The sequence below is a fragment of the Lolium rigidum genome, chromosome 2 (genome assembly GCF_022539505.1).
Source record: "Lolium rigidum isolate FL_2022 chromosome 2, APGP_CSIRO_Lrig_0.1, whole genome shotgun sequence".
Lineage (NCBI taxonomy): Eukaryota > Viridiplantae > Streptophyta > Magnoliopsida > Poales > Poaceae > Lolium > Lolium rigidum.
This window is the reverse complement of record NC_061509.1, coordinates 242,038,709-242,063,828: the sequence shown is the minus strand read 5'-3', so window position 1 is coordinate 242,063,828 and position 25,120 is coordinate 242,038,709.

Genomic DNA, 25,120 nt, shown 5'->3' with positions numbered 1-25,120 from the left:
TTTAGGCTTAGATGCATGCTGGATAGCGGTCTATGTTCTTTGTCGTAATGCCCTAAGTAAATCTCATAGTAGTCATCATGATATGTATGTGCATTGTTATGCCCTCTCTATTTGTAAATTTCCCAACTGTAATTTGTTCACCCAACATGTTATTTATCTTATTGGAGAGACACCACTAGTGAACTGTGGACCCCGGACCATTCTTTTACATCTGAAATACAACCTACTGCAATCATTGTTCTCTGTTGTTCTTTGCAAGCAAACATCATTCTCCACACCATACGTTTAATCCTTTGTTTACAGACAAGCCGGTGAGATTGACAACCTCACTGTTAAGTTGGGGCAAAGTATCTTGATTGTGTTGTGCAGGTTCCACGTTGGCGCCGTAATCTCTGGTGTTGCGCCGCACTACACTCCTTCACCAACAACCTTCACGTGGCCTTCATCTCCTACTGGTTCGATAAACCCTGGTTTCTTACTGAGGGAAAACTTGCTGCTGTACGCATCACACCTTCCTCTTGGGGTTCCCAACGGACGTGTGCTTTACCGTCACAAGAAGCTACTTTCTAGCGCCGTTGCAATCCCTGTCGCACGCCAAAGAACGGTACATGAGATGCATACCAAGAAATTACATGGAGTTATTTTTAAATTAGATTTTGAGAAGGCGTATGATAAGGTTAAGTGATCTTTCCTTCAGCAGACGCTAAGGATGAAAGGTTTTTTTCCTGAATGGCGTGCCCTGATCAATGATTTTGTGTATGGAGGAAGTGTGGAAATCTGGGTTAATAATGATACCGGGCACTACTTCCAGACACGAAAAGGGTTACGCCAAGGCGATCCGTTGTCACCAATGTTGTTCAACATTGTCGCGGATATGCTGGCTATTCTGGTAGAGCGGGCCAAGTCTGATGGTCAAATTGAAGGTGTGATACCACATTTGGTTGATGGTGGTCTATCAATCCTTCAATATGCCGATGATACAATTCTGTTTATGGATCATGATCTTGAAAAAGCTCGCAATCTAAAATTAATTTTAGCGGCATTCGAGCGGTTGTCGGGGTTAAAAATCAATTTCCATAAAAATGAATTGTTCTGTTTTGGCGATGCCTAAAATGATACGGCTCTATATGTAGAGTTGTTTGGTTGCGGGCAAGGCCAATTTCCTATTCGCTATTTGGGTATCCCTATTCATTAAAAGAGACTCACAATCGCTGAATGGAAAACAGTGGAGGAAATATTACAAAAACGCCTTAGCAGCTGGAAAGGAAAATTGTTGTCCCTGGAAGGAAGATTGATACTCATTTATTCGGTACTCACTAATATGGTATTGTATATGCTATCATTCTTCCTCGTACCAAAAGGAATCCTGTATAAACTCGATTATTATCGATCCAGATTCTTTTGGCAAGGGGACAGCGAGAAAAAGAAATATCGACTGGTCAAATGGAGTATAGTTTTAGTCCCAAATATCAAGGAGGGCTTGAAGTTCATGACTTGGAAGTCAAGAATTTAGCCCTGCTATGTAAATGGCTGTTCAAGCTTCTTACCGAAGATGAGATATGGCAAACTATTCTTAGGAGAAAGTATATCGGCTCGAAGATGCTATCCCAAGTGGTTTGGAAACCAGAGGATTCACATTTCTGGGCAGGTCTCATGGCGGCAAAGAAATTCTTTTTCCGCCATGGTACATTCTCAATAAAAAATAAAGCACATATACGGTTCTGGGAAGACATTTGGTTAGGCAATGCACCCTTATGTGAATAGTATCCCGCCCTGTATAGTATTATCCATCGCAAAAGTGATAACATTGCCACGGTAATGGCTACCTCACCTCCAAATGTGACGTTCAGACGGGTCTTACTTGGGTAAAGGCTAATGGCATGGAATTCCCTAGTTCAAAGGCTGGGAGATATACAACTGTCGCCTGAGCCGGATGAATTTAGGTGGAATCTACATGTAGATTGTACTTTCTCGGTAAAATCACTATACAATGCGATACTTCATTCTGACATACCAGTTGATAATAATAAGAAAATTTGGAAGACGAAAATACCACTAAAAATTAAAATATTTAGATGGTATCTTCGTCGGGGGGTTATCCTCACCAAGGACAATCTTGTTAAGCGAAACTGGCATAGAAATACTCGGTGTGTTTTCTGTCACCGTGACGAAACTATTAAACACCTCTTCTTCCAGTGCCGATTTGCGAAATCTATATGGGCAATCATCCAAGTAGTGTCTAGCCTGTATCCTCCGACTAGTGTGGCCAATGTCTTTGGAAATTGGCTTCATGGTACTGATCCAAGGTTTAAGTTGCTTCTTAGGGTGGGGACGCTGACAGTTATCTGGGCGCTTTGGCTAAGTAGAAATGACAAGATTTTTAACGGTAAAAATTTCTCTATTTTGCAGGTTGTCTACAGATGTACAGATATTCTCCGTTTGTGGTTACCTCTTCAGCGAGTGGAGAACCGAGACCTGTTTACGGATGTCTGTACACGGTTGGAGGCTGCGGCGAGGGATACTTTTTCCCTACATGGGTGGCAACATAGTCTACGGATTGAAGCTCCACCTACACCTTAGGCGTCTTATGATTCATCTCCTAGATATGTAATTCGCCTAGTTTTATTTTCAGACTTTTGACTCGAGACATATAAACGGTTGTGTGCATCCTGGTTATGCAGAGGCTGGGTGTAATTGTTTTCCAAAAGTAATAAAGCATCCTTTATCCGAAAAAGTTAGCCTTGCAGATCATAGATTTGATAAAACTCGGAAATGGAAATTAGGCAACACGCCCCTGAGCTTAGACAAGTATGATTCGTTCCTGGCCTCTGCATGAAAACACCCATTCACGTTAAAGTTTGTCATAAATTTGTAAAAGGTGCATATTTGAGTCCTAGAATATTTCAAGTCATTGCCACCACTAACCTGCTCGCATGGCACGCCGGCAAGCTCACCGAGGTGACCTAGGCTTTTAGGGTCCGCGGTGAGCCAGCGAATTAGCTAAAGTCTTTTGGGATCTGAATCTACAACTTCGTAGAAGTAAGATTTGTTTGATGGCCTCAACACTTCTGAGACCCGTACCTTTTCAGAAGCAAGGCTATTTTCAAGGAAGGACTGAAATGGATCAAGTACTGGGCTACAAGTAGGAAGGACTGTACCCTTTTGCCATCATGGATTGATGACTTCATTTTCATTTAATTCTTAGCTTAGCTTTTTTTAACGGGGGCAATGACTTTGCCCCAGTCTATTAATTAAAAAGAAGTTTTATAAGAAATTAAAAAAACATACAACTAGCTCTACTCTTCCGGCATGATTTCACTCAACTTAGCACCCGCGTTCACCCACAAGCGAGTTTCGTTCTTAATTCTATCTGACACAGTCGAAGACGGGGCATGCTTGCTATTGAAAACTCTCGCATTCCTTTCGTTGCACACCTCTCAACAGGTGAGCAAGGTGATGAATGCCAACGTTTTGCTGTTCGGTGTGGATCTGTCCAACATCTTTAGGCACCAATTCTCAATGGTGAGTTCTGGCCAAAGTTGGAAATCAAGAGAATGAAGATCAAGCCACTCTTACAAGCCTTTCTTTTATGTACAACTAGCTTGTACACTTGTACCCATTTCTTGTAAAAAAATTCATGCGCGTGAAATACTTCCATGGTAATCCACAGATTCACATTAACATGTATGCATGTGTGCCCATCCCACACGGCGAGTGTTACAAATTCCAACTCCCAAGACTCTTACGTACATCAGTCAAACAGTTTCATTGCCATCGCTTTGAGTATATAATTGGATCAACCCACAGCCAGGCGACTGAGAGCAATAATGTGGCCTAAATCAAGGCTTGCAATGCACACCTGTTCCATGCCATTGGAAAAAGGGAATAGATAGACAAGCAAAACTGACACACACGCCCCTCTTTGACATATGTGTGTGGGAGTTGGTGCAGCCAACAACCCAAGAACCTCCCCAGGTTTTGTTTCCTTCAAGTATTCCATCCACCCGGCCCGCGTTTTGCCGATGACGATCTTTGCCCGCCTCGACACTCTTCAAAGCGCTCACTTCGTCATCGTCAGAACAGGCCAAATGCCTCAGACCATGCTCACTTTGAGGTTTAATCACAGTGACCATGCATCCAAAAGTGCACACCAATGGCTGGATTTGGTTGATATGTATAGTTAGAGACACATGCACCAACCTCCCTTTGTTAAAGCTTGGAGAGCCTCTTGGGCATCGATCTCCTTTTATCAAACGTTGTCAGTTTCTGCTGCAAGCCATCTGAGCTAATTCTGAAGGGTCCAGTGCTAATGACTATATATGCAGATAAATATGAAAAATGTATATACACATTGTTGGAACACTTTGCATGTAGTTGTTGTACACATTTTCAAAGAAGATGGCGGGCATAAAGAGAACCAGATAGGTATATATAGATGTAGACATATGTAATTATGTATACACCGGTCCAGGTGCAACAGAGAAAAGATTTTTTTTTCGATAAAGGAGCAAAGCTCCAGCCTCTGCATCAATAGATGCACACGGCTTTTTTTTATTAAAAAAGTAGATCCAAGTCTCAGTATACCATCACTTATTACAGTCACGGAAGAGCTAACATCGCAACAATAATCAACCAAAAGAAAGTACGGCTAACAGAAGAGCTATGCATTTGCTATTCTATTAAGATGCCGCCATCCAGTAGCCTGGAAAAAGAAATCCTGAGCAACCAGTAGCATCCGGTTGCATCCAATAACCATAGCCTCCCGCTGCTCCATAGGAAGAAGTAACACCCATTGCTGAATTGAATGAGCAGCTCGCCGGATAACCTGCAAAAAATTAGTCCCAGTTTGTTTGTTAAAGATCATATCATTTCTAGTCCTCCAAATAGCCCAACATAAGGCCGACACACCTATTCGAATCTTATGTTTATCCTCTTTCCTCACTCCATTCAGCCATCTACCAAACATATTAGTAATATTAGCTGGCGGAGGAATGTTATATGTAAGATACATCATACGCCAAATTATCTTCGCAAAAGGGCAATAAACAAATAAATGGTTTACAGTTTCCATGGAATCACAAAAACAACATTTTTGACAACCATTCCACTTCCGTTTGGCTAAGTTATCCTTCGTTAAAAGCACCTTATTATTGAGAAACCACATAAAAAAATTTATCTTCAAAGGGATCTTTAACTTCCATAGATACTTTCGAAGGTAAATAGTATGCCCATTCATCATATCTAGATACATAGATTTAACTGTAAACACACCCGAATCATTTAGTCTCCAAACAAAAGTATCCGATTCAGTTGTTAAATTTATAGTAATTAATCTTTGGCATAGATGTAACCACTGAATCCACTTATTATCATTCAAGCCTCTTCTAAATGTAATATTAATAGGTTGAGTATCAAGCACAGTTGACACTAACACATTCTTATGCTGAATAATGTTATACAGAGCCGGATATTGATGGGATAGAGGCATATCCCCCAACCACACATCCTCCCAGAACCTAACAGATTTTCCATCCCCTACTCTGAACCGGCCTCGCTTAAAGAAATCTTCTTTGACATGCATGAGACCCTTCCAGAAAGGTGAATCAGTCGGTTTAACTTCTACTTGTGCCAAAGTTTTGTTTTTAAGATATTTGTTACAGATGAGTTGTTGCCACATACCCTCCTCTGATAGGATTTTAAACAACCATTTACTCAAAAGACATTTATTTTTCAATTCCAAAACCTCAATACCCAATCCCCCTTGATCTTTTGGTCTACACAAAATACTCCATTTAGATAACCTATACTTCTTTTTATGCTCATCAGATTGCCAGAAAAAATTAGATCTATAAAAATCAAGTCTCTTCCTCACCCCAATTGGGATTTCCAAGAAAGAGAGCATAAACATTGGCAAACTTGTAAGGACCGAATTAATTAGCACCAATCTATCACCATAAGATAACAATTTACTACGCCAACCCCCCAATTTGGAGGCAAACCGGTTCTCAATAGGATTCCATTCCGCATTCCGCAAAGTTCTATAATGTACCGGAATTCCCAAGTATTTCAAAGGTAGCGTTCCTGACTCACACCCAAAAATGTGCCTATACTGATCCTCCATATCCTTTGCTTTACCAAAAGTAAAGATCTCACTCTTATGGAAATTAATTTTTAAACCCGATAGTTGTTCAAAAATACATAAAATCAATTTCATATTAACGGCCTTTGCTATATCGTGTTCCAAAAACAGAATTGTGTCATCCGCATACTGTAAAATGGAAATTCCTCCGTCAATAAGGTGCGGTATCAAACTTCCCACTTTACCAACTTCCTTTGCTCTAGCAATAAGAATCGCCAACATATCACCAACAATATTGAACAGAATTGGGGATAAAGGATCGCCCTGTCGAAGGCCTTTCCTAGTTTGAAAATTATGTCCAATGACATCATTCACTCTTATTCCAACACTCCCTCCTTGCACAAATTGCTTTATCCTATCACACCATATCGGATCAAAGCCCTTCATACGTAAAACTTGTTGCAAAAATGGCCATTTGACTTTATCATACGCTTTTTCGAAGTCAATTTTAAAAATCACCCCATCTAATTTTTGTCTATACATTTCATGTATTGTCTCATGAAGGACAACAACACCTTCTAAAATATGTCTTCCAGGTATAAACGCCGTCTGTGTCGGTCTGATAACTTTTTGAGCTACCTCCGAAATACGATTTGTGGCTACTTTAGTAAAGATTTTAAAACTCACATTGAGTAAGCATATGGGTCTGTATTGTTGAATCTGAGTTGCATTCTCCTTTTTCGGTAATAGAGTGATTACTCCAAAATTCAATTTATAAAGTGGTAGTTCCCCTTTCTGAAAGCTCTCAAATAAAGCCATCAGATCAAACTTAATTACTCCCCAAAAATGTTGATAAAACTCCGCAGGAAAACCATCTGGTCCAGGTGACTTATTATGTTCCATTTGAAAAATTACATCATGAACCTCCTCCATCGAGAAGTTTTCAATCAACACCTGATTCTCTTCCGCTGACAATTGCGGGATATCATCAATTATGCTTTCATCAAGCACAACCGAGCTAGGCTCTGGATTACCAAAAAGTTTTTTATAGTATTCTGAAATATACACCCTTAGATTATCATCACCTACAATAGTTCCTTCCTCTTGCTCCAATTGATAAATTTTCTTTTTTCTGTGTTTACCATTAGCTATAAGGTGAAAATATTTGGTATTATCTCCCCCTTCCTGAATATATTTAACTTTCGCCCTCTGTGCCCACTTGATCTCTTCGTCTCGTCGGAGCTTATTTAGCTTTTCATTAGCTATCTTTAGCTCATTACGCTCCCCCTGTGATAGCGGTATCATTTCCGCTTTAATATCTAGCAAATCAATAATACTTAGAAGTCTCTCCTTCTCCTTCTTATATTTTCCACTCAAATTTTTCGCCCAACCACGATAAGAATCGCCGTAAATGCCTTATTTTATTTTGCCAAGTTTGAATTGGACTTTTCCCAATGGGGCCGGCTGCCCATTCAGCAGCAATGAGCTCATCAAACCCCTCTTGTTCAAGCCATGCCAACTCAAAGGAAAACCGTGATTTTTTACCTATATGCGCCTGAATCCCCGCATCGATCAAAAGCGGAGTATGATCAGAACCCGTGCGAGACAGTGCCCGGACCGTGACCAAAGGGAATTTCTGTTCCCACTCTACACTCGCAAGAACCCTATCCAATTTTTCATATGTGGGCGTTTGTCTTCTACTAGCCCAAGTGAATTGCCGACCCGACAACGCAATTTCTCTCAAATTGAGGTTTTCAATAATCGCATTAAAAATAAAAGGCCAGCGGGGGTTAAAGTTATCATTACTTTTTTCCTCCGGTTTCCTCAAGATGTTAAAATCCCCAGCTAATAACATAGGTATCGTCTCTGATTCACAGGTCCTGACCAACTCGGCAAGAAACTCATACTTATTTTTATCTTGAGCCGCCCCATACACCGGCACAAGAAGCCATTGAAAACCATCAATTTTAGAAGTAATAGACAACTTGACACAATAATCTCCACTATCAACTCTGTTGACCATCAAAGTTGTTGTATTAATCCCTACTAGAATTCCACCCGATCTACCATGCGGTGGCAAACAAAACCAAGCAAAACTTTTACCCTCAGCCAACTCCCTTAAAAAATGCACCTGAAAATTCGATCTACCCGTTTCTAACAAAGCAATAAAATCCAGGTCATACTCCCTAATCGATTCCTTAACAAACAAATGTTTACCCGGGTCTCGAAACCCTTCACTGTTCCATGTCATACCCTTAAGATTTGTCATTGTAATTTTGATGGTTTGAATCTAACACGGTTACTCCTCCTAACATTTTCTTTATCATAAGACTTCTTCTTTCGAATCTTTCTCTCCCTAGTAATGACCTTGGGCCTCTCTACATTCTCGTCGCTTAAAAAATCCTCCTCGGCTTCTAAATCGTCACACAAATCAGAGGCACGGGAAACCATCATACAATTTTGTGCCAATGAATCATTACATTTTAACAAATTGATTGAACGTTGATTCTCAACATCTTTTATTATCTTAGCCGATTTAGTGCACTCCGAAAGAGAAACGCCTAACGAGACCCCTAACACCCTAGCATCATCAATTATTTGCTCATCCGAAAAAGAAGTAATAGATGTTGGTTTTACTGATGAAAAAGATGGAACCAGTGTAAGAGGACAAACACAATGGGATAGAGGATTCTTGGTCCCTAATCTTTCCTACCTGATATGTCCTGTGCGACTTGTCTCCTTCGTTCTCTGTGCACAATTGCGTCACTTTCCATTGTCAACAAGTTAAGCAGTACAGTAAGATAAAGTTGCTCTTTGACGGAAGGCAGCTTCTCATACCTTTTGGTCCTCCTGCTCGACAGAGGCTGCTGCCTTCCTCGTGCGAGGTTCAAAACAAGAATCGAATGTTTTCCATGAATTTGCAAACTCATTCCGATATATAGTGAGGAACTGAGGATCATCTTCGTGCACCCGCAATTTTTGGCCCGAGCGAGTTTTCCACATTAAAACCAGTGTCCCTGTTTTCCATCCACTTCTGTATTCAAGAGGCGATGCCAAAAGTCTCCGGCATATCCATTGTGTCCAACTCAGAGATGGTTTCTTCCGGACATGGGTTTCTAACTGTGCCATAGCTAGGCTAATATATTGCTTCAATAAATCGTATTGTCGCAGCAATGTCTGCTCATGTACAGTCAGATTTAACGAGAAGAAATCGACTGTTGTTTTTCTACTCTATGTTAGTATTGAACCGCTTACATTCTTTGCCTCCTTAATACTTAATGTCACTACGCAGAACGGTAACGTCAACGAGATCGACCGAGTAAGATCGATGGTATAGTAGGTGTACATATATCCAGTTAATGATGATTCAATCCGATCTCGTTTACAGTTTACTACTAGTTAATTAACTGGAGCTTTCGTACGTAACCAGCTCGCGATGCATGATTAGGTCAACCCCGGCTTCGGTTCGACGGTGGTGGTTGTGACTTTGAGCCGTCGTCGATAGCTGTCGCCGGTGGAGTCCTGGGCACGAATCAGTGCGCTGCATGCATCACTGAACTGTAACTGACAAGGAGATGGACACGCGCACTAATGATCAGACTAGAGCCTAAGTGTCCTAGCTAACTCCTACCTTCAGGTTCAGTAGAGACAACTGAGCGAGGCCGTGTGTGTGTATGCACTATAGTGTGACGGCATAATCAGTAACTTAATTGTTAATACTGTTCTCTTCCTGGTTATTCTTACATGTCATCGTATTTTCATATGGAGTTTCTATATACAATTTGCTGTGCTATTTCAATTCAAGATATCTAACTCCGAGCCAAAATTTGGGTCACCGTGGGGTGTAATGTCGGGAGAGTAGTAGTCCCTCATGTAGTCATGTTGATAAAAAAAATTCTTGTCAAAACTCTGTTTAATTAATGGATGGAGAATCTTTTGCCTCCGTTTCAAAAAAAAAAAAAACTCCGAGCTAAAATTTCCATTGTATACTCTTGCATGCCTTCTCCTGCATGTTCGAAAACACATGCAGAAATGTTCGTTAGACATCAAGCATATAAGCAGAATTGTCAGTAGAGCACACCACCATATACGGATACTCATGGCCATGGCTGTTAGCACGTTGCTTTCCTTGGTCTCGAGGAACGCATGCAGATAGGCCCGTAGTAAGTAACCAGTAGCAAATCATCCAGCGGACGTTTGTGCGTTTTCTCCCAACTGTTATGTCCAACTTTGCAGGAAAGCTCTGACTTTGTTTTGTCCTGACCGCGACTAGTCGATCGTTTCGCTCGCTGTCGAAGCTGGTAAATATATTCGGTCGCTGTCCTGGCTGCAACTGCCGCTCTGTCTACACAGCTAGCTAGCCCGGCAATTTGCTGCAGGTCACTGCTGACACTACGTAGCTCTAACCATTTTGGTCACCATCTGCAGGTCACTTTGCTCCTCTCTCGTTTGAACTTTCAGCTATCGCACATTCCCACACAATGGCGATGCTCGATCATCACATGCACAACACAGACGAAGTTCTGTCTTAAATGTAGAGAAAGCTCAGTGCATCTTAAGTATTTCGATATGTATATGTATTCTTGTCAGAGTTTAACTGGTCTATAGCAAAATCTACTCGTTACTTTCGGGCATTCAACGCCTGTCACAATTCCAGTTAATTTTTTTTATGTAAGTTGAAGACTTGCGGACAATTACTATACATTTTATTACTACAATGAAGCTGTCAGTCTGTTATAGAGAAATGATAATCAAGTTGTCGCAGCCATGTAGAAAATGAATATATATCTGTCACAACTCAGGTGACATTATGGGTAAAAGCCCGTATGCCACGATTGGTACCCTTAACGTAATGTCAATGATGGCTAAACTGTATACGTATCTATGATGAAATTGCAAGCTTGACTTACCATCAAAGCGAGCCCTTCATATACCCAAATCACACTTTTCGCTTGCCACCGAAGCGTGCTGTCAACTTCCCAAGATTTTAATGGGCTCTATAAATGACAAAGGTGACACGGATTGTGAGAATGAAATTGATTTTCAAGTGGACTGCATAAGACTAGTCACAATGCATAGTATCATATAGAAGTATCATGCGTATGATACTACTACATGTTACTATCTCCACAATGCATAATATCATATAGTAGTATCATAGTACTCATATATTAATTGTTTTGTAGAATCTCAATGCAAATATATGTACAAGATTTACTTAACATTAATTTTTCTAGTAGTATGTGCTATGATACAGTATCTACATATGATACTAGTACCCTCTCTCTCATCCTTAATTGCACTGCCACATCAGCATTTTGCATGCATGGAATGCATGATACTACCTATGATACTCCCATTATGGGTAGTCTAAGCGCAAATCGAACAATATCTGTTGTTCTCATTCTCAAGTATACAAGGTAAACACTAGACAAATAACGTAAGAATCACCCCCTCTCAATAAATGATCCTAACTACTCCCTCTCTCACAGTTTATAAGGCACGCGCGTACCCCTAGGTCGCAAATTTGATCAAGTTAGCATTAGTTATATGTTATAAAAATTATATCATTAGAAAGTTCAGATGTTATATTTTCTAATGATATAATTTTTGTATTATATAATTTAAATTATATAGGTTAAATTGATGACCTAGGGATACGCGCGTGCTTAATAAACTGTGAAGGAGGGAGTAATATGTTTTTTTGTTACACTCGACGAAATTAAAGATATACATTTGTCACAAATACAATGATAATTCTTATACAATTTCAAAGTTCATTCTTTCAATATACTTCCATTAAAATTTAAATAAGTTCTGCAATTAATCATCTAGTAAGAAATTTACTACTGCGATTTTTTTTATGAAAACCGTTTGTTACGCAAGTGCCTATTAAAACCTAGAAAATGATACAATCTCATGACGCTGTAGATTAATCTAGGACACTTACAGTCATGACACTGTCTATGTATGAGTTCTAATACATAGTTATCATTAAACTAGCATAGTGGCCCTCGCAAATGCGAGGGCACCAATTTGAATCTCTTGAAATTGTTTGAAATATAAAATTTATTATTTCATAGACACACATGTCATGAGACTGGAAGCTAATAGTTATATTTTAGAATATAGTAAGCAAACATACAAATTTAATTTGTGTATTAATTACTGATATGTCATCTAGGAAAAATACAATCTCAATGATTTATTGTATGGTCATTTAGATATGGAATCATATATAATTAAAATATCATTCTAGACATTTAATTCATTTATATGACACGTCTCAGTGATTGGAAGAGACAGCGAAGTCCTCAGTATTACATATCTTGATCAGATTCCAAATGACACTCACTATTATTTAGTTGTCTAAAAGTTATTGATCTATCATAGTTTCTTAAATATCTCTCCATTTTTAAACCTCTAACATGATGTTAAAACAATCCTAAAGTTTTAAAGTTGTTGGAGTAACTTAAGCTGGGCTCTAGTCTGTTAGTATTTGCTCTATTTGAATTGGTTAAGTAGGCATTTGTCATCTGTGCCCGAAAATATATTATGCCCAAAAACATATTTAATTTATAAATCTAATTGTGATCATCGTTTTGCATTTGTGGTGAACTGGGTCATCGGTCTCTAAGCCGATGGGGCGGAGGAGGCCATACACGCTTTTCACCGCGAGCTTGTTCTACTCACCACCTCATAAATCTTGGGGCGCCGGTTAGCAGAGAAGCATAGAGTGAGGCGATGGCGCTCAAGCTAGGTAACGGCGACATAGAGTGGCTGGAGTCTGGTGGTGCTAAGGACAATCGATCAATGTTGCTAACAACGACCTCCGATTATCTCTTAGTATCGGTCGGCGTTCGTCGCTACCCCGATCGTCCCTCCTTTCGCCTTTCGTTTCCGAGCATTCCCTAATTTTTTTGCCATGAATTATTTTTCATCGAAAAAAAAATGAAGTCAGGCCTAGAACTTAAAATCGTAGAAAATCGTCCTGCCCAAAATCACACTTTAAGGTCTCGATAGCTAAACTATTGCATCTGATCTTTTTTGTTTGACGGATCTTTTTTTAAGTGAAAATCAGTTATGCACGGACTGCTACTAATAGCTAGTGCATCACGTGTCGTACCAACCAAGCTTGCTAGCGAATCTTTTTTTTAATCGGACTCCAAATAGACTTGGTTAGCTACATTTTTTTTCCGAACTGACATTGCTATTCTCATGGATATCTTTCACATAGAAAGTTTTAGCACGGGTCTACATGTTTTAAAAGTACTCCGATCCATATAACTTCCTAAATATAAACGTGTCAAGCGGAATCTAGATGGTTACGTTATTAATATTCTTTGATTAAATCTTAGCCACAAAATTTAGATCTAACCATTGAAACAATTAAGATGATATGGATTAACGTGGTATCTCTATTTTAAACATCCGTATTGTGCTTTTAATAGATAATAGAAATATATAATAGATGTCTTGGCAAAAGCCGTAAAATTTCTCGTACAATAAATATCTTGATAGAGATTTCTAGTGAGTATGTTTGCCTACCGTCACCAAACTCGTCGTGGAGCACTAGTTCCATCTCCACGATATAATTTCTAGTTTAAACTAATGGGGTACATGTGCATCGAGGGATATTTAGAGGGTAAAGCTTATTGAGAAATGATCAAGGTTACCTTTGATATGGTAAGTGAGAGAGTAGTAGAGTAATATGGGGTATATGGGTCCATGATGAGCTAGGGAAGGTGTGCGCTGCATGGTGTAGACTAGACCACAAATCTCTCAACTTATTAGGTTTCTTTGTTTGCGCCTTCATATCTTAACCTCTTCTTTTATCTTTTATCCTTCTTTGACTTCTTGATCACGATTAGTTGCTTGCTTTTTTTTTGACGTGTATTCACTTTGTAAATTTACCATTTGTTTGACATATATGATTGAATGAGACCCCACGTAAAACTAATAATTCACACAAAAGAGGCCCATTAACCTATAGTCATAAAAGTAATTCTTGTGTATGCATATCACAATGTTGACTCTTGAGGGCTTGAACTATGGGATACGTCCCTCATGGCATATTAGCTATGCAAATGCTTTATGGATTTGAGGTATTTTTGTTGAAATCTAGGACGATTGAGGGATACTGCAATTTTTAAGAAGTGTAGGGACTTCACTGTATAAAAGTAAAATTGGGGCCAACTTGCAATTTAGGATATTTCCATAGTTTATTCTACAAAAATCATGACTGATTGGGACATCTACACTATAGGAAAACCGCCATAGGCCGCTGGCCTAGAACCTACGCTGACAACTTTTTGTCGGTGTCATCAACGTAGATGTTGAGGTGGGAAGCGGAGGTGTGCGGCCGTCGGCGGAGAAATGTCGTCGGCCTAGATGACCCTACACCGACGGCTACCATGAGCGTACAACAACACGTCAGCCCAAGATGACTACGGCCGTCGGCGCACATCAAACCGTCGGCGTATGATGGGTGTGTCCATCAGCGTAGCTCTAGCCTATCCCATCCCCCATCCAAACGGTCGAATGGATGGCATCATGGTGATATCTACGCCGATGACAATGCAGTCGATCGGCCCATTTTTTTTAAGCTAATCCTACTTCTTTTATTTATTTATTTCTCAAGATAATTTGAATATAGCTATATTAGAATGGAGGGATGCCTGATTGTCTGTATCCACACCTTGGCCCGCATAAAATATGGGATGCGTTCGACAAAACTACGAAGTGGTTAAGGCCATCAAGTAGCTCATTTCGTTTGAAAGCCATAGAATTTCATTCCTGTGGTAGCTCAATTTAATTTGTGAAGAGTTTTTTCAGAAAAATTGTCGTAGTTCATGTTTCTCAACGTTCCTCGCAACTAGATCACATAAAATGACGTTGCACATCGGTTTTCCATTTTTAGATTTTTTTTTCAATCAATTGTGGACAAATTTTCGTCTCATAGTGAAATGATAGAGTGTGAAACTCGCACCATGGTCCCCGAGTGTGTCCTCCTTCATGCACGTGCGCCGACGACACTGAGGCAAGTTCTCGACGTATAGGGGATAACTACCTCGTGGGGTGAATCGCAGGGAATCTTGAGAGCATATGGGTTGATCCTTGTCACCACATGTCCCTGTTGTCTAATCAAACTCAAATGTAGGCATAAGTACACTGCCGCACCGCCGTTGGGATGTACTCAAAGTTGTAGACCACGCGATCAACGGATTAGGGTTTCTCTGGATGCCAAACTTCGGAGGGTGGAAATCCCCCCAAACCTTGTGTGTGTCTGTATGGTGTCTATACAAGTGTGGTGGGATGTTGGTGGATCCAGTATTAAACCTCGGGGTGCGTCCGGCTTCACGCACATGCGTTGACGACATTTAGGCAGGTTCTGGACGTATAAGGGTAATCCCTCGTGGGGTGAAAAGGAAGGAATATTTAGAGCATATGGTTGATGTCTACGCACGCTTCTATTCTTGTAGACATTGTTGGGCATCCAAGTGGCAAGGTTTATAGAATAGAAGCAAGTTTCCCTTAAGTGGATCACCCATGGTTTATCGAACTCAGGGAGGTAGAGGTTAAAGATATCCCTCTGAAGCAACCCTGCAATTACGATACAAGAAGTCTCTTGTATCCCCAACACACCCAATACATTTATCAGATGTACAGGTACACTAGTTCGGCAAAGAGATAGTGAAATACAAATAATATGAATGATTGTAACATATTCTATCATGTGTTACATGATTGTGTTACAAAACCTTTGTTGTGTTGTACTGGTTGCCTAGGTCGATAAAATGTTATGTTCCACTTTGTTGCTTGTCTGGAAAAGTCAAAGTATTTTGTAGCAACCAGAGTGACCCTTGCTTTTTTCGATAAAGGGAATATATTAATATCAAAACGATACCAATTACACCCAGCCTCTGCAACAACGCACCACCCTAATGGCATTACGGATGCACACAGCCAAAAAGAAGAAAAGAAAACTAAGAAACAAAAGTCCCGCTACAGTATCTCGGGCCTAACAACAGCAATACATCCACCGCCAAGACAACACCCGAAATACAGAATCTCCAAAAACGACGCCTCCAAGAAGGGAACAGGTGCTCGAACACCATCGTCGCCCGATCAACGATCTTAGGTTTTCACCACGAAGATAGTCCCCGCTCTCAAAACAATGCCTCCAACAAGGTCATTGCCAGGCACAACCAGTTAAGGCCAGACCTTGGGTTTTCACCCTCAAAGGTAGGACTCTGAACTTCACCTGTGTTGTCGCCCCCACTTTCATACCGCTGCTGTGAAGCCCGGAACACAAGCAAGTCCCTCAACAACGCGGAGACTTGAACCTTCCTTAGCTAGTCCTCCCCTCCGGCCTTCATGAACTTCTCTTCTTCTGACTTTCATCATGGATCCATAGTCACTTGATGTCAACACAGAAAAAGAGCTTCGCGCCGCTCCATCCAGAACCAATCGGTCGGAATAAAAGCATGGGTGCGCACGACCGAATACCACCGATCCAGCAAACTCCAGGCAAAAAGCACGGTTACATTCGCCGGCGGAGCCTTCCGGAACTCAACACTCCGGCTAGATCATGAGTCCAGGCCTCCGGTAGGTCTTCCTCTTCACGCAAGAGAGACCCTAGGACCACCGCCTTTATTCAGGTCGGACCCCCACATCGGCGACCATCCCGGGCTGGCCACTCCAACCCTCCACCGGTGACTCCGTCGCCGGCTTCCAAGCATCTCCATCTCACCGCCGGAACGCGGTGATAGATCGATAGATCCACCACCACCAACCGCAGGCCAACCCTCTCCGGCGAAGAAGAGGGCCACCTCCACCGTCTTACCGAAGGCTGCTGCCCCGGGCGACCTCGTGTCGTGGGTGAAGCCCGAGATCGCCTCCACTCACCGGCGAGAGGCGGGGGGAAATTGGCGCAGGCCATGAGCCTGGCCGCCGCCCACCACCAGCCCTTGTCGGAGTGCTGCGGAGAGCCGACGGGAGGAGGGAGGCCGCAGCGCTGGTCGCCGCCGCCCATCCCAACCGCGCCGGCCGAGGGAGAGCCGACGGGAGAAGGGGCGCAGCGCAGGCCGCCGCCGCCCAACCCATCCGTGCGCCCGCCATGCGTCGAGGAAGGGGATCCGGCCGCCGTCCACCAGGCGTCGACGAGGAAGGGCCCCCGCCGCCGCCACGCCCCGAGGGTCTTTGCCCCGGCGGCGCTAGAGGCGGCGGCGGCGGCCTTTAGGGCTGGGGAGGAGTTACGGGAGGGCTGGGGCGTATCCCGTGTTGCCTAATGTACGACAGTGCTCCTGAGTAATACTCTTGAGCTTCTGATTATTCTGTTTGTCGTCCTATCTGCTTTGGTACTGATACATTATGTGCAGCTCCGAGTGACGGCTTGGCGGCTTAGGATTTCCACTCACGACACGACTCACTTGTACACTTTCATATACCTTTCCTGTTTTCCATCTACACTTTTGTATTCAACGGCGATGCCAAATTAAAAGTCTGCACTGATATGGAATTAAGATGTACATATCCGTTGTGTCAAACTGATCAGTGATGATTCCTTTCCGGACATGGGTTTCTAATTAACTGCGCATAGGTTATGGTTATTGCTTCAGTAAACCGTATGTCGGAGCATTGTCTTCTAATGCACCGTCAGATCTAACGAAACAGAAACCGCCTGATCTGTGGTATTGATTTACTTCAATATTTGATCTGTGGTATTGATTTACTTCAATATTTGAACTCCATGACCAATTAGTTCGTTAGTTATACGTGCAGTCATCTGTGTCTTCAACAAGATCGATATCGAGTCCGAGCCAATGGTACAATACGCGTGTATATATATCAAGCTAATGAAAAATTCATCCGTCCTCGTTTACTGGAGTACTAATCAATTAAGTGGAGCTTTCGTGCGTAGCTAGCTCGATGCATGATTAGGTCAACTCCGGCCTCGATCGGTTCCACGGCGGTGGTTGTGACTTTGAGCCGTCGTCGATCGCTGTCGCCGGTGGAGTCCTGGGCACGAATCCGTGCGATGCATGTATCACTGCACCGTAACTGACAAGGAGATGGCGACGCTCGCTGATGATCATCATCGATCATCAGACCGGAGCGAGCCAGTGTCCTAGCTAGCTAACTCCTTCGTAAGGTTTAGTAGAGACAACGGAGCGAGGCCGTGTGACCGCTTGTAGCATGCATCTGTAACTCGATCGACTGACGGCATCAGCGTTCCTAGTTGCTAACAGAGAATTCAGTCCGGTAGAACAGCAGCAGGCCACGCATGTCTGTAAGTTGATTCCCGTAATAGTTTGTCCGTAGACCCAGCATTATTGTGTAGGAGTAATGCTACGTTTCTCAAATCGAGTTCTTAAATACATTTTGCTATATATATATCGTTGAACCAACTTTGAACTTTACTTCTGTACTGTATACTGTTGCATTACTTCTCATGCATGTTCAAGTGAGGCATCCTCTGTAAGTCCGAGGAAAAAAAAACATGCAGAAATCTCTGTTAGCTAGATCATATAGTATGCAGAATTGCAGTAGAGCGCAGACCCCCATATATACAGATACCCCTGGCTGTTAGCACGTTGCTTTCCCAGGTCGCGAGAAACGCATGCAGAAAGGCCCGTAGTAAGTAACCCGTAGCAAATCATCCAGCGGGCGTATGTGTTTATTTTTCCCAACTGTGATGTAGGCGATTTGCACAAAAATAACCCAAAACTGAAAGAAAAGTACATACTGACCCTCCGGCGAAACTATTTCACGGATCTAACCCTTTTGTGTGGCGCCCCTCTCATGGGCGCCACACATGCCCATGTGGCGCCCCTGGCGCTGGCGCCACAGACCCATCCGACGTGGCCCGTCGACGCTGAGCTGGTGACCCCGATCCGACGTGGCAGCACGAGTGGCGCCTCTCTCGCCGGCGCCACACGTTGAAAGTGTGGCGCCCCTGGCAAGGGCGCCACACATCCACTTAAGTTTCGGCCGCGCGCGCGCCCCCAGCCCGACCCTTCTTCTTTCTTTCTTTCTCTTCTCTTCTTCTCTCCCCTGTGGCGCCCGGTTCTATCTCTCCTCCCTCTCCCCCCCACCAAACCCCCCACCAAATCGTCAGATCTGTCCGTGGAGATCGTTCCCCATCCATTTGTCAAGGTAATCTCCTTCGAATCTTCTCCATTCATCCACTAATTTCATAGATCGGGCTAGATTTGGACATGAACCCTAGACATGGTTTTTTTTGTGCACTCTTGTTTGTGTTGGAGATGGTAGCCTCATGTATGCATGTGTTTGAACCATAGATTTGTTGAAACCTACATATGAAATTTCACATGTATGTGTATGAACCCTATGTATGTATGTGTATGAACCCACATGTATGCCTAGTATTTGTGATGGAGTAACTCATATTTGTTAGTGGAATGGATCGTAATATGGTTCAAAAATGTAAACATGTAGGATGGCCGGTCCCGGTGGCCGGCGAGGCGGTCGAGGCCGCGGTCCTGGGCGCCCCCGGGGCCGGGGAAGGGGCCGCCGCGGTGGAGCAGCAAGGGCCCCACGGTCACCGTCACCTGCATCCTCCTCGTCTTCGCATGAGGAACGCTGCTTCGAGTTCCTCCTCCGCATCGACGACGACCCACTCGGCATCAAGCGGCTACCGGACAAGTTCGCCGAGTTCGTCGACGGCGTCGAGCCGGCGCACTTGCAGCTACGGGAGGCTAGCTGCAACTTCTGCCGCTGGTCCGTGGAGGTCCTGTTCGACGGGCAGGGCAAGATGTACCTGCACACGGGGTGGGACACGTTCGCCCGTGACCTCCACCTCGAGCCCGGCTGCCAGCTCACCTTCCTGTACGAGGGGGACGGCGAGATGATCGTCAAGGTGTTCGACGACACCGCCTGCCGCGTGCACTACCACACCGGCGAATCCGGCTCCGACACCGATAGTTAGAACGTCGAGTGTTGTCAACTCTATCTTCGTTGCTTCGTGTTGTTTGAATGCTATCTTAAATTGTATGAGACTATGTGCTACGATGTTAGGTATGATGATGTTATGTCCATGATGTGTGTACGAAATGGCTGTTGATACGATGTGTGTATGACATAGCTTTTGACATGATGGCAGTTTTGTTGGAATATGGTAGGATTTTTCATGGTTTTAACACAAGTCAATGTGTGGCGCCCTTCCCACTGGCGCCACACTGCACTGTGTGGCGCCCCTCCCATCGGCGCCACACATCCATGTCTAATTGCCCAAAACATACTGTAAGACAAATCGTCTGGGACTTAGCCGTTTTGGCGAGGCTCTTTGTGTGGCGCCGATGCCACGGGCGCCACACTAGCATGTGTGGCGCCGCTGCCACTGGCACCACACAAAGAGGGTGGCCAAAACGGCTAAGGACTTATCGTCCGGAGCCCCTGGATGTTTTCGACCCAATAGTTCATATAAGTTGGCATGTGTGGCGCCGATGCCACGGGCGCCACACTAGCATGTGTGGCGCCAGTGGGAAGGGCGCCACACATTGACTTGTGTTAAAACCATGAAAAATCCTACCATATTCCAACAGTTTTGACAACAAGAACATTGCACTGAATATGTACCACACATTGACACAGCATAATGGTTCAAATGACAAATAAGGTTTGACGACATCAAGGTTTCAATTACAATAAGGTTCAACGACACGAAGGTTCGAGAAGATCAAGGTTCACACAACATAAAGGTTCGACAACAAGAACATAGCCAAAGGGACATCACTTGCGTGGCAAAGGCTCCCTCCCCCTTGCCTTCTTCTTCTTAGATTCTTCAGCCAATTCTTCCTTCTCCCTTAAGTCATGAGCCAACTGAACGACCGAATCGAAGAAGTGGTGGCGCTCCTCCGTCTTTGCAGCTTCCGCTTGAGCTCTCTCCTCCTTGATGCGTTCAGCCTCCCTAGCCACCTCCTCTAGGTGCATCCTATTGGCCCTCTCCCTCGCAATTTGCTCAAGTTGGCAGCTCCTCAGGAATTTTATCCGTGCCTCGCGGTCCCGTTCGGCCTTCAGCTTGGCATTCCTCCTCTTGTGGAACAATAGGTATTCCTCATACCCTTTTTGCATACGGGCACGCTCGGCCATCTTGTTGTCTTCCTCCTCCTTCTTCTTCCTCTCTAGTTCTTCCTTCTCCTTCTTCCGCACCGTCCTTACCGCCTCCTCCCAAACGGACTCCTCCTTCTCATTGCCCTCCCATGCTCCCTTCCCCTTGGTGGGTTGAGTTGCCATAGCTGTAAACCAAATTGAAAAACCAAAGTTAGTCATGGAATATGACGGGCCTACAATGTTCGAATGCCCTCGTGCATTGCTCGAATGACCAAAATGCACGGTGAAATACCCTCACTCTTTTACCATCATGCAATGTCATTTTGGTTGCGGAAGGCTCCACCACATGCACCATGCCCGGGTTAGTTGCGGCCATCGCTAACAACAACCTAGGGACACGGTTGTATGCTTCCTCCCAATCACCGTACAACATCTTGAATGCGGCTTGTTTGGCCTTCCATGCCTTCCCGTACTTGACGTCGTAGGCAAACCGGGATTTGACCGTATCTTGCACGGACCTAATGCTCATGATAGGAAGTGATGAGATCTCCGCCAAGAGCTTGTATGCAATGAACTCGGATGTGAGTTGACGGTGGTCCGGCTGCGCATCCTTGCCATCAAGCTTCGGCCCCCGGCACATGTGAGTGGCTACACAACTTGTTATGTGCCAAGAGGGCCATTTTTTGAAAGGTCGTGCACGGACAACCCATGGGCACCTTTTATCCACACATTTTAGCGTGTACCGCTTCTTCAAGTCCGAGTGAACAACGATGTAAGGGCGATGATGCTTAATGGAGAACTCCTTCAACCATATCTTCAATTCCAAGAATGTATCAAACGTTAGCCCTTTAGAGATCATAGCCGTCATACCATCCACATCTCTCTTGGATAGTGGCCTAGCTCCAAGAAGTAAACTTTTGCCACCATCAACCACGGCTCCATCCGCAAGACTAACATCACGGAACAATGGTACCCGGATATCCCGTCCGGTTACCTTCTTGAAGATCTCGGCTCTTTCGGCTTCCTTAGCCGTGAAGCCATCCTCGTCAACCTCCTCTTCGGATCCATCATCATCCGAGTCCGACGCATAGCATCGGGAATAAGGAATGGAGTGGTCCATCTCCTCTTGCGTCCAATATTTATCCAAATCACCGATATTGTTGCAATTCATCTCGAAACCATCATCACCATCGTCATGCTTATCATACTCATTATCCAACGGAGGTTGTTGGGCAATGGAAGATTGGACAATGGGAGATTGGGTGGCCTCTTCTTGGCTCATGGGTGGAGGAGTCCTCTCTCGAACGGGGAAGGAGGGCCGGTTAAGGTCAAGCTCGATACGAGCATCAACCGTCTTGGTTGCAAACAACTCCAAAGCCTTATCTTGTGACCCGGCCACCGTCTCCTTGTAAATGGACCAACGTTGCTCGGAGTTGATACGCATTATCTTCCAACGGGTGTGCATTCCAAACCCCACATTATGCCTTCCCTCTAGCTCAACACTATCATTTGGCTCATTCCAATTCAACTCAACCCTAACTTGTGCTACCACCTCCGCAAAGCTAGGGCTAACGTCAAACACCAAGTCAACCTCTTCCGGGTCCGGCTCTATGTTTCCCTTCAAGAAAGCATCCTTCTCCACATGATGAACATGAACAATTCTTTCCATCCCCCTAGCATAATGGGAACAACACATACACACATGTTGGCGAGAACCGTTACACGAGTTGGCGAGAACAAAAGTGATTTTCAAGTAGACTTGGAAACAAACTCTACAACTACACTTGAGTCCTAGTCTTATGACAGGCTTTTAGATTTGTGTAAGCACTTCTGCACATTGCATTGCAGAAACAGCGTACTTTACATACATTTTAATTGGCCAGTCCTTCAATTTTTGTGCAGAAACAACGTACTTCAGTGGCGAAGGACAAAAGAATCTGAGGTAGGACGAACTTTTAAGAATGCAAATGCCAAAATAGTCAATCACTAAATACAATAAAAATAAAAACATATTTTATTATAATAGAACCTAAAAACATACCAATAATGCCTACTCGATCAATGGCTAAGCTTTACCTCTTTTTAAAAAATCTAATGTAATTCAAACATTTAAGACAGTTTGATTATCTCTCATTTGATGCATAACTCGATCATGATTATCTTTGTTGCGGAAAAATCCTTTCAATTGTTAATGCCGCCTTGTGTAAAACCAATGTCATCTTAATGGAGTGATAATGCGGTCGAAGAAAATATGCGATGCCTTTTAAATATCTAGAAATCTCGAAAGTCTCCAATTTCACAAGTATAAATAATGAATAACTAGAACTTATCTTGGATATACTAAGGTCCAATCAATAATAAATCCATGTTATCAAGCAATTTTATTCATAGAATATGAGTCTATGTTTGGAGATAATAGTCTATGTTTTTGATTTGCAGTCGATTTTGCACAGTGTTCACTGAAACAAGCATAACTTTCTTATACGGAGTCTGTTTTCGACGTATGACCACTCAAATTTTTCATAAAAAACACGCGCATCTAAATGTATTCACCAAAAATCAAGGTAGGGCAGCTGCCCTACCTTGCCCTATTGGGAGCTACGCCCCTGACGTACTTTACATACATTTTAATTGGCTAGTCCTTCAATTTTTTTTTAAATGACATCCATGTTAGAGCATGTCTAACAGGTCCCTTACTTTTATGTCCCGTAAAACGCGAGTATTTCGCCCCGTATAAAAAAAGTGCTCCTAGATAGATCGTTCCGTCTAGCAGACCCCGTATTTCACCCCGTAAATTCGTAAATTTAAAACCCCGGGAAACTTGTTCATATTCATAGTTCATAGATAGTCGATCATACATACGGATCAACATATATACATACTGAATTGCGCGATCCTAAATGGATCGCGACTTCTAGTCGACGATGTATGCGTCCGCCTCCGCCTCACGCGCCTGCGCCTCCTTCACGGCGGCGATGGCCACCGCCTTCTCTTCTTCCTCCACCCTCTTCTTGTCGGCATCGTCCTTGAGGGACGCTGCTATCGCCTGCAAGAAGAGGGGGTCTACCTCCTCCTCCTCCTCTTCCTCCTCGCCGGCGAGCGGAGCTCCTCCGCCGCTCGTGCTCCCGATGCGCGCGTCCCATGCCGCCTTCGCCCGGCGGTTCCGCTCCCACTCGGCGCGCCACTTGTTGAAGTCGGGGCCGCTCATCGGCTTGAGCGACGGATCCTCCTTGTACTAGAGCCCGCCCGGCGTGAAATCACGGAGCTTCGGCGGGACGTACAGGGTGCCGGCGTACCTGCACGCCGCACGGCGGCTCCAGGCGGTGGATCGCTTGCATTGGAGACGCCACGCCTCCTCGACGGTGTCCGGCGAGCGGGATCGCTTCGATCCGCTCGCCGGCGACGCGGTACTGCTTCGGCGTGCGTAAATGCCGACCGGCGGTTGAAATGCGGAGTTAGGTTGCGCGAGATTTCTCGCCGGAGCTAACTGGGGAGGCGACGGCGCACATCGGAGCTAGGGTTGCGATGAGGGGTTAACCCCTCACTCGCACCTTCACCCGGTATAAGTAGGGGGCGGCGGTGCGGATATCCTGGGCCCTGTATTCCGCCAAAACGGGCCGGCCCGAATACGGGGCCTACTAGACGGCCCAAACCGCGCCTGCCCTGTATCCCGCCGGAATTTTACGGGGTGGGCGGGTTTTAAGGGGCCTGTTAGACATGCTCTTAGTTCTATATCCTGTTGTGCACTGCATCTACAGATCCAGTAGTTAATAAAATTATGTTGGGAAATAAGAGGCACTGTGAGTCCCTAGTGCATCCATGAGACCATGAACGCCACCAACTAATTGCTCGAGGAAAACAAGACCCATCGGGCCGCCTCGCGCGAGGCGGCTCTGTGGGCTCCCCAAACCCTAGCAAAACTACTCCTCGATCTCATCTCCTCGGCCGCCACCGGCGTCGGCGGTG